We start from the raw sequence: 10,076 nt of genomic DNA on the forward strand, positions 1-10,076 counted from the left end.
CCCTTAATAACCTATAAAAGTGGATTTAATAATACTCAAATAGACTTGTTTCTTACTAGAAGGACAGATAGTTTAACATGTAAATATTATAAAATTATACCGGAAGGGAGTTTAACTACATAACATAGGTTGATAGTTATAGACATATCTATTAAGAAGTAAAGTAGAAAAACTAACATGAACAATAGACTAAAAACTAAATGATGCAATTTAAAAGGAGAGAATTTAATGCATTTTAAAGATAATGTAATCAAAGAAGATATATAGAATATAAATAATGAGACCAATATTATGTGGAATAGCTAGGTGGTGAAATGAGAGTGTGCAAAATATTATTAGAGAGAAGAAAACTTTATATAAAGAGCGGCAAAAGTGTAGGAGTAGGAAAAGCTTAGAGAAATATAAGCTAGCAAGGAAGGAAGTAAAAAAGAGCGATTAGTGAGAATAAATATAAGACTCATGAAGAACACCATAATTCGCTTGGATTTCTGTTGAGATGCCATTGATATTTTTATTTTTATTTTTATTTTTATTTTTATTTTTATTTGGAGATATTTTTGAGTGTGTTATGGGTTTTTATAGAGGGAGAGGGAGTCGTGTGTTGAAGAATCTTATTAAGGAAGACAAATGGGGGAGAGAAGAGACCAGGAAAGTTGATGGGTTGACTTGATTTGGATTTAGTTTAATGGGTTAGTGAGAATAAATATAGGACTCATGAAAATTTCTATAAGAAATTAGGAGGAAAAATTGTTTCAAGGGCCCAAAACATGTGCACTCATGTGGCCAAGCCCCAGGTAGGTTGGCCCATGTGCTAAAGCCCTTAAAAATTCCAAAAAATATGATTGAACCCATAAACAACCATGTACCCGTATTTTGACCCACACACCCAAAAATACACTTCGCTCTCTCCCCAACCTTAATAATCCATATCCGGAGCTGGAGATCGATCGCGGTCGCAAGTAAGGCGACTTGATGGCAATTTTGGGGGAAAAGATTGAAGATTTCCCTCCATTATATCTCCTCTTAACCCATTCTTGTGTGAATAGAGTTCATTTATGGTGGAAATACCACATTTATGAACTTAGAGTTTATGCTCTCTAAACCCCCTCTTGTCCTAACATTCCCTTCATTACTCCTCTTAAATCCCCTATATTTATGGCAGAGAAACCTCTAATTTACACGGTGTACTTGGGTGAGAAAGCGGTGTATTCAATGGTAATGTCTTCAACCTTTTTTTTGAATTGAAGTTTGATGTGGTTGAGAGGTTGAAGGTTCCATATGACACATTATCAATGGTGTATAAATCTGAAAGGAACCCTAATCTTAGTTTTGAGATTGAGAATGAAGATGATTTGAAGTGTATGGTGGAGTATAACTGTAATATTAGGTGTGCGGAGATCCATATCCAAGCTACTATAGATGTAAATGTTTCTAAATCTCAAAACACTCAGAAGGAACCTCCTGAAACATAAGTTATTATCTTAGGCTTCATTTGGATACCATGGTGTTTTTCTTGTTGTGTTTTTGTAAAAAATACCATGGTGTTGTGTTTTAGTAAAAAATACCATGGTGTTGTATTTTTCCCTTAAAATATTTTTAAAACGCCATGTTAAGTATTTTTGGTCGACACTAGTTTGACCAATTATAACATTAGTTTATATATAATTATAATAAAATATATTGTAAATAAAATGTTATAATATTTAGTTTACATTATTATAGTATTAGAAGTATTAAATGTAATGCAATATAATATTTTATAATGTATTATAATATTATATTGTACTTTAATAAGTTATATATATTATAATTATTACATATTATTTTCAAATAATTATATATTTAATTATTTTGGTATATCAATTTGTTATTGTTATATATTATATTAATATTTTTATAATAATGTTATTTATTATTAATATAATATTATACTATTATTAATATAATATAATATTATACTATTATTCATATAATATAATATTATTAATAATGTTAATATTATGTTATTACTAGTATGTTATATAAAATTAATATATTATAAATATTTTAATATTATATAATATATTGTAGTTTTTATTATGTTAGAGTTTATTAATAGTAATTTAATAATATATTAGTATTTATGATATTAAAGAAATTTATTAAATTTATGAATATATTATTTTTTACATTAACATTTGTTACAAAAATTATTTTATTATTAAAAATTTTTTTACTTTATAATAAAATTATATTATTTATTACATTAATATATTAATATTTATATACTTATTTACATTTACTATATAATTGTATTATAATATTATTATATTATTATGTTACTATTATATAATATTTTATAAAATTATTAATGTAATTTATAAAGTTAATCAATATAATAGTGATATACTATTGTTTAGTAATATTATTATATCATTATTGATATATTATTTATTATCAAATTAACTTTTTTATTATTTTTTTATTAGTGTTATTTAATTTTTATTTATTTATTTTACTATACTAATTAAATTATTAACAGTTTAAATTATATGGTATTTATTAGTTTACTTTACTATTTATTATGTATTTATTTATTATATCTATAATCAAATTATAACCATTTAATTATTGGTATTTATTAGTTTATTTAATATTTTTTATTATTATTTATTATATAATAAATTAATTAACAATTATTAAATTATTGGTATTTAATATATTTTTATATTTTTATATAAGATATTTTATTTATTACATTTTTATATTATTTAATAAATATTACTAATATATTAAATTAACTATAATATAGTATAGTATATAGTATAATATAATAAGCATGTTGATAATAACTTTATATTAATTACATTTAATATATTATGTTAGATATTATATTAACATCTTCTCAAACTCAAAACCAAAACATTAAACTTAAAACATCTAAAGGATGTTTTAAAATAAGTGTTGTGTTTTTAGTTTGAGAATGATTTAACTCAAAAAAAACATCAATGTTTTCAAACGCATGTTGTTTTGTTTTTTTGCAAAAACACCATGAAAATAAGTAAAACACCATGGTATCCAAACGGAGCCTAAGTTTTGAGAAAGTTGTGAATTGTATGATTAAAATATGGAGAAATGCCTAATATAGAGAACCGTTTTAGGTTAAATGTTATATATGACTGCTACATGTTATAACTATTTAGCACGGTTGTTAAGATTTACTAGATATGTGTTACTTTCAATGACGCAGAAGTTAACTACTAGTTGTCATCGTTATTTTAACAACAATATTTATATTTGTGCAGTATTATAACTACATTGAAGTCACAGTTTATTGATAACACTCCTGCTGCAAGTCATAGTTTAGAAAGGATTCACACTGATAATCCCAGTGGTGGTAATATAATGTGATCCGATGACATTGTTAACAAGACAATAATGATTCCTGCTTGGTGGCACACTGCATTAACTGAAGAGGGTCAAGAATTTAAAAGTGCTGATGAATTAAGATTGGCTTTGACATACTATTCTACAGCCAAAATATTTGATTATGAATTTGTAAAGAACGAACCAAAGTGTATCCGTATTTATTGCAGATATAAAGAAACTTATGAGTGCCCTTGGATGTTGTTTGCTTCTCCTGTTAAGAATGAAAAGAGACTTTCGATCAAGAAGTTTGTGAAAGAACACACTTGTGGATAACATGGGCAAAATGCAGGTCGTTCAAGGGCATCCCATAAATTCATTGCAACACAATTGTAGGTCCGTCCAGAAATCTGTCATGTTGATGCATCGAAGGAGTTCCTCACAAAGTACGGCCTTAGGATTGATTACAGTAAGATATGGTGGGGGTAAAGAGAGAGCACAAGAGACTGTACGAGGATATATATGAGTCGTATGATCAACTACGATGGTAAAAATTTGAGCTTTATTGTTATAATGTTTTAATGTCTTCTGAGCATGATAGTCAAATGTGAAGCCTAACAATTAATATGTGAATGTTGCCAAATGTTTGTTAAGTTACACAAATAACATGTTAAGTCTATTGGTCTTTATGTTAAGCTACACTAATAACATGTTAAGTTTCGTGGTTTGCTTGTTAAAACACATCGCTAAAATGTTAATGTTTGCTATTTATTTGGTAAATGTCATCAGGAACATGTTAACTTTCGTCATTCTCTTGTTAAGTTATACTGATAACATGTTAACTTTTGATGTTTGCTTGTTAATTTTCTAGGGATGAGTGCATGGTAAAAGAGACAAATCCAGGCAGCTATATTCATGTTGAACAGAATGAGGAAAGGTTTTCAAGACTCTTTGTTTGTTACACTGCATGCATTAATGATTTCTTGAGTGGATGTAGACCCCTTCTATTTTTGGATGGTACCTTTTTGAAGGATTGATATAAAGGTATACTCATTTGCGTCATAGCATACGATGGGGACCAAGTGATATTTCCCTTAGCTTATTGCATATGCGATAAAGAGTATTTGATTAATTGAAAGTGGTTCCTCCAAGATCTATGATCTATACTTTATAAGAGACCTGACACATACAATCCTCCCCACCAATTGGTTATAATTTTGGACGCAGATAAAGGAATTAAAGAATCAGTGAAAGAATATTTTCCAGAAGCTCTACACTTTAGATGTGTTCTATATCTTATTGAAAATTTTGGACGCAGATAAAGGAATTAAAGAATCACTGAAAGAATATTTTCCAGAAGCTCTACACTCTAGATGTGTTCTATATCTTATTGAAAATTTTAAGTTAAAGCTAAAGGACTTGGACATGAAAACGAAGGACACTCATCTTTTGGAGAACCTGCTCCAATCTGCTTGTTAGAAATACACTATAGCAGAATGGAATGATTGTATGAAAGAAATAGATGATATTGATCCAAGGGCATATAATATTGCTATTAACTACTCTCTTGATCAGTGAATTAGGTATTATTATACATCACATATTAGCTTTGATGAATTAACAGTGAAGATTGGTGTTAATGACGTTAAGTTTTGCCAGAACTAACAACTTTTATAACGAAACTGTTAAAGTTTATTATATAACTATTAACTTTCTACCTAGAGCTGTTAACTTACATTGTTTAATTGTTAACTGTCAACCTATAACTGTTAACTTACATTGTATAACTATTAATGTTCTCCTAATATATTTTCAGGTATTGGCATTTAACATCTAATGTGGCTGAGTCTTTTAATAATTGGATACGAGAGGATAGATTGCTATGAATTCTACAAATGGTTGCGAATATTCGTAAACACTTCATGGTCGGCATGAATAATCGTCGGGCACTTATTGATAAATGGAGTGGATATCTCTATCCAAAAGCAAATATAGTGCTTAAATAAAATATAGATAAAGGTCATCCATTGGATGTTAAACTAGCTGCAAATAAAATATTTAAAGTGCAATCCCATAAAATTGCATGGGTTGATTTGGAGAAGAAGACATGCACTTGTTGAGCTTGGGACGGCATGCGAATTCCTTATAAACATGCTTGTCCAGGCATCTTGTGTATGAAGAGAGACGCTTACCAATATTGCGATTGTTTTATGTCTATAGAACCATTTAAAAGGAGTTATGAGCAAATTCTCTATCCCATACCAAATTTTGAGAAGCGTAGTGTGCTAGGGGATGAGATAGAGCTACTTCCACCACATATTATCAAAAGAAAATGGAGAAATAGAACATGACATATCAACAATAGAACCATTTACAAACATCCTTTGAAATGCTCTCGATGCCACGTCGAAGGTCACAACTGAGCAATTTACAACGAACTGATCGCTGATTGATACTAGGGATTTAAAATATTTTTGGGCAACGAACCGATTGCTGATTGATATTAGGGATGTGAAACATTTTCGTATGTAATAGCTATTATATATATGAACTATAATTCTTAGCTATATATATTAACTGTAACCATAATTTGATAACTAAATGTGATACAAAATTGTTGTCACATTAATATGTTAACTGTAATTCTTCAACGTAAATTGTAAAAAGCAATAGCTATCTGTCACATCATGTGTGAATGTTCTCCTGTAACATGTTAACCATAATATGTAACATGTTAAGCATAACCAGTAACATGTTAGCTATAATACGTAACTTGTTAACTATAATCCATATCCTGTTAACTAAAATCCATAACATGTTAACCATTACATGTAACATGTTGACCATATCCTGTATCATGTTAACCATAACTGATAACATGTTCCTATTGAGTACAATACTAAAATCAGAAAACAACTATATAAATATAGTTATAACTATATAAGTTAATGTTAATCTACGAAGAGTAGCATATAATTATCACATTACACCCCATAGATGGATGATAAGTTATACAAACACAAGTTAAAGATTTTTTTTGTCTAGCTAAGATTCTTTCTCAGCATTTTCATCTTTGATTGATGTACTCTCCTTGAATTCTGGGTCATCCGTGTCTAGTGTGTCATTGAGCTTTTTTAATTCCTAACATTCTATTATCAATTTCGTTGCAAGCCTTACACGTATTACCTCCGGCGAATCATCAATAGACGTAACATGCAGTATATCATCTTTTCGGAGAATTAGTCCATACATAAAGGTAAACAAATATTTCACAGTCAATAACTACAAATCACAAAATATGAAACTTGTAAGTGGTTAGTTTATGTTGACGAAAATTATTTAATAAAGTGATAGAGTTCATTTGCAACATATGATCCCTTTTGAGGCTCGCATGGGATTGCCTTATAATGATATGTTCTCCAAACTTTATCAAGATCAAATGCGGCCTTCATATGGTCTATGAAATTGAAGATTTTATTAACATGCTCAAGGTAAGAACTGTGATCCCCCGAGCTATAGTGCATGATAATATTTTCATCCAATCTAACTTTGACAAGATGCCAATAGTCATGACGAATAATTGGGACAATGAGAATTGTTCGATCAGTGGCAATATGCTTTTGTATATGCATTTGATATAGTTGTTGAAGATTAGGACGGTCTCCATAGAGTGAATATTATTTTACCAAAACAAGACATAAACAATAGCAGTTATTTATCACGCTCATGTATTAATGTTCACCTGTATAAGTTAAGGTAATATGTAACATGTTAAATATAACACATTACATATTAACTCTGTCACGTAACATGTTAGCTATTGCCTTAACCATGTTAACTATAAACTGTAACATGTTAACTATAACATGTAACACGTTAACTGTAACATGCAACATGTTATCCGTAAGCTGTAACATGTTAACCATAACACGTTGCATACTAACTCAGTCATGTAACATGTTAGCTATTACTTTAACTATGTTAACTATAAATTGTAACATGTTAACTATAACATGTAACACGTTAATTATAACATGCAACATGTTGTAACACGTTAACTGTAATATGCAACATGTTAACTATAACCTACAACTTGTTATCCATAAGCCGTAACATGTAAATTTGAGGAGTTTGAGTAACAAGCGTACGTAGGAAAAATAACGACACAATACCATACTCCTTGTTTATAGCGGAGTTCTCAGGTTTTTGTAACCATGACTATATTCTAGATAATAGCGTCTCGGTCACCTGCAAGTTAAAGATAAAAGATGTTCTTTCAAATCATAATGATTTAGCTCCACACGTGTTTAAAGATGCAAATTACTTTGTCATCGAGCCTTCCTCCGCGAATCAAGTAAATGAGTTTCTTCCTTGTAATCATGCTATTCAACATTATGATGATATCTAATTTCCTAAAAAGCATTAAAATATGGTTAGACAGAAGGTTAACATCTAAATGATTTAAGTTAACTTATAAAAGCTAAAACATAACATATTCTAGGTAACATTCACAACTTATAGTAGAGGGTTTAACAGTTAAATAATCAAAGTTATTAGCTTTTGTCCAACTTTCACATGTTTTAACAAAGATAAACATTATAGTAAAAGGATTAGTAGTGATCAACACTTACTGGCTGTATTTCTGCTTGTAATAATTTGCAAGCCATTTGTTCTCCTCAGCTGTGAGTCTAGCTGCCACCTTGCTTGGTATTCTGTAGTTATGTACAAAAGCCCATGTGCTATCCAACACTCGTAGACTAAACCTAGTTACCTCAGGAATCCCCTCATTCATGTTCTTTAAAGCAGCACGATCAACATCTGACATATATGTGCTTTTAACAGGTCCCAATTGGCAATGTTGTCATCATAGTAAACTTTTATTTCATTTACGTCGTCAGTGACAACAAGTGGTTCATCTTTGTGGTCCATTTCCTTAGATTTTGGTCTCTTTTGTTTGGTGAATGGCATCTTAACCAATTGTGATCTCTTGGTAGCTATTGTGCTTGGAGCTCTACTCCTATGAATCGCATAGCTTTTGGACACAGTCTTCTTCGTTCTCTTCATGAATTTGCAGAGTGGGATGTCCTCGTATGCAGCTCCCTCCTGTTGTGTATGCACATCCGCAATCTCAAGTTGTGTATCCTCCTTCACATCAACTATTTTCTCATTCAACTATTCGTCATCTTCATTTTTATTTACTTTGTCTCTCACTTCTTTGTTTCCACTGAAATGCTCCTGAAGATTACCATCTTCATAATTAGGACCGAACTCATTATCAAAGAAATATTTATCGTTATCATGTCGGCCAGCATCATCCGTGGTTGGCTTTCCTTTCGTTTGCTTTGTAATAAACTTCTTCACATTTTCTTTTAAAACTTCAGGATCTATTATGTCACCAAATCCCTTGAATTCTTTAACTTTTTCATTAAGCCTACATATTTTGTTCATAAAGGTTTGACAATACAATTTCTTTGAATGCCTCAGTACATGACATATTTTTTGATTTAATTTAGTAGCATTTCTCCAGAATTTGAGCTGCTTCTCAAATGGTAACTCCTTAATCTCATCTTCCTTTTGAAAAGCATCACCAATAGCATTTGATATAGTCTGTAATTTATAGAAAAAACACAAAAGTTAATTGTTGCTTCTAAAAGGTTAACAGGTAAAATGCTAAAGTTCACACACATTACTTAAATCAAAACAGATACAAGATACAGTTCACATGTACGCAATAATTATTAACATGCAAACAACTAACATTAACATCCTTTGATCAAGTTAATAGTTCGACTGGTATACTTAACAGTTAAAACTATAAACTTAATATACACTAGTTTAGATCTTACCAAGCCGATTGATGATTTCTTCTTTTCTTCCTTCTTTTCTTCTGCATGCTTTTTCCTCATATCTGCTTTCTTCTCCTTGATAACTTTTTTCGGAGAAGGTTGTTTATGATGCTTCTTTACTGGGAGTGGTGGAATCCCTTTTATTCTAATCCTTAATGAATCATCTTCCCTCATATTTGGCCTTCTGAGTGAATATTTTTCAACCAATGGGCCGAATTTAGCTATAGATTTCTATACAACAGTAATGCTTGCTTTTCCAGATTTTGTAACAATTATTTCCTTTTAGAGAGATCTAGACTTCTCTCTAGTCATCACCCAGTTAGTCAATGGTGACTTGAATCTATTGCTCAGGACATATTTTTTAATCCCTGTCATTTCGTAGTACTATAGGTGCAAATAAATTGTTCCAATTAATCAGTTAACATGCACTAATTATATGTTTAACATGAAACAAGAAAAATATGGTTGACAAAAATAAACTGAAATGCAGTATTCATCAAATATAATTAACACTAACCTAACAAACCTTAACACTAACCTTAATATAGTTAACATGAACTAGTTAACTTAATTACCTTTAACTTTAGTTGATAGAATACACATAAACATTCACATGCACAGGTTAACCACAACAATAAAAAAGTTAATATAACTTACAGGGATCACAGACATGCATCCAGGCACATATGAAACCCCTGGTTTATTCAGACCTTCCCTAGCAATCTTAATGTCTTTCTTCGTCTGGTACTAAATGAATTTTCCCCATGCTACATTCTTCACTCTTTTAATGCAATCAACATATTTGAACAAGAGCCTAGGGATGCCTTGCACACTGTTAGGGTACCCAACCATCGAACACTGATAAAAAATCTGCAGCAACACAAA

The sequence above is a fragment of the Asparagus officinalis genome, chromosome 8, assembly GCF_001876935.1.
Source record: "Asparagus officinalis chromosome 8, Aspof.V1, whole genome shotgun sequence".
Taxonomy (NCBI): domain Eukaryota; kingdom Viridiplantae; phylum Streptophyta; class Magnoliopsida; order Asparagales; family Asparagaceae; genus Asparagus; species Asparagus officinalis.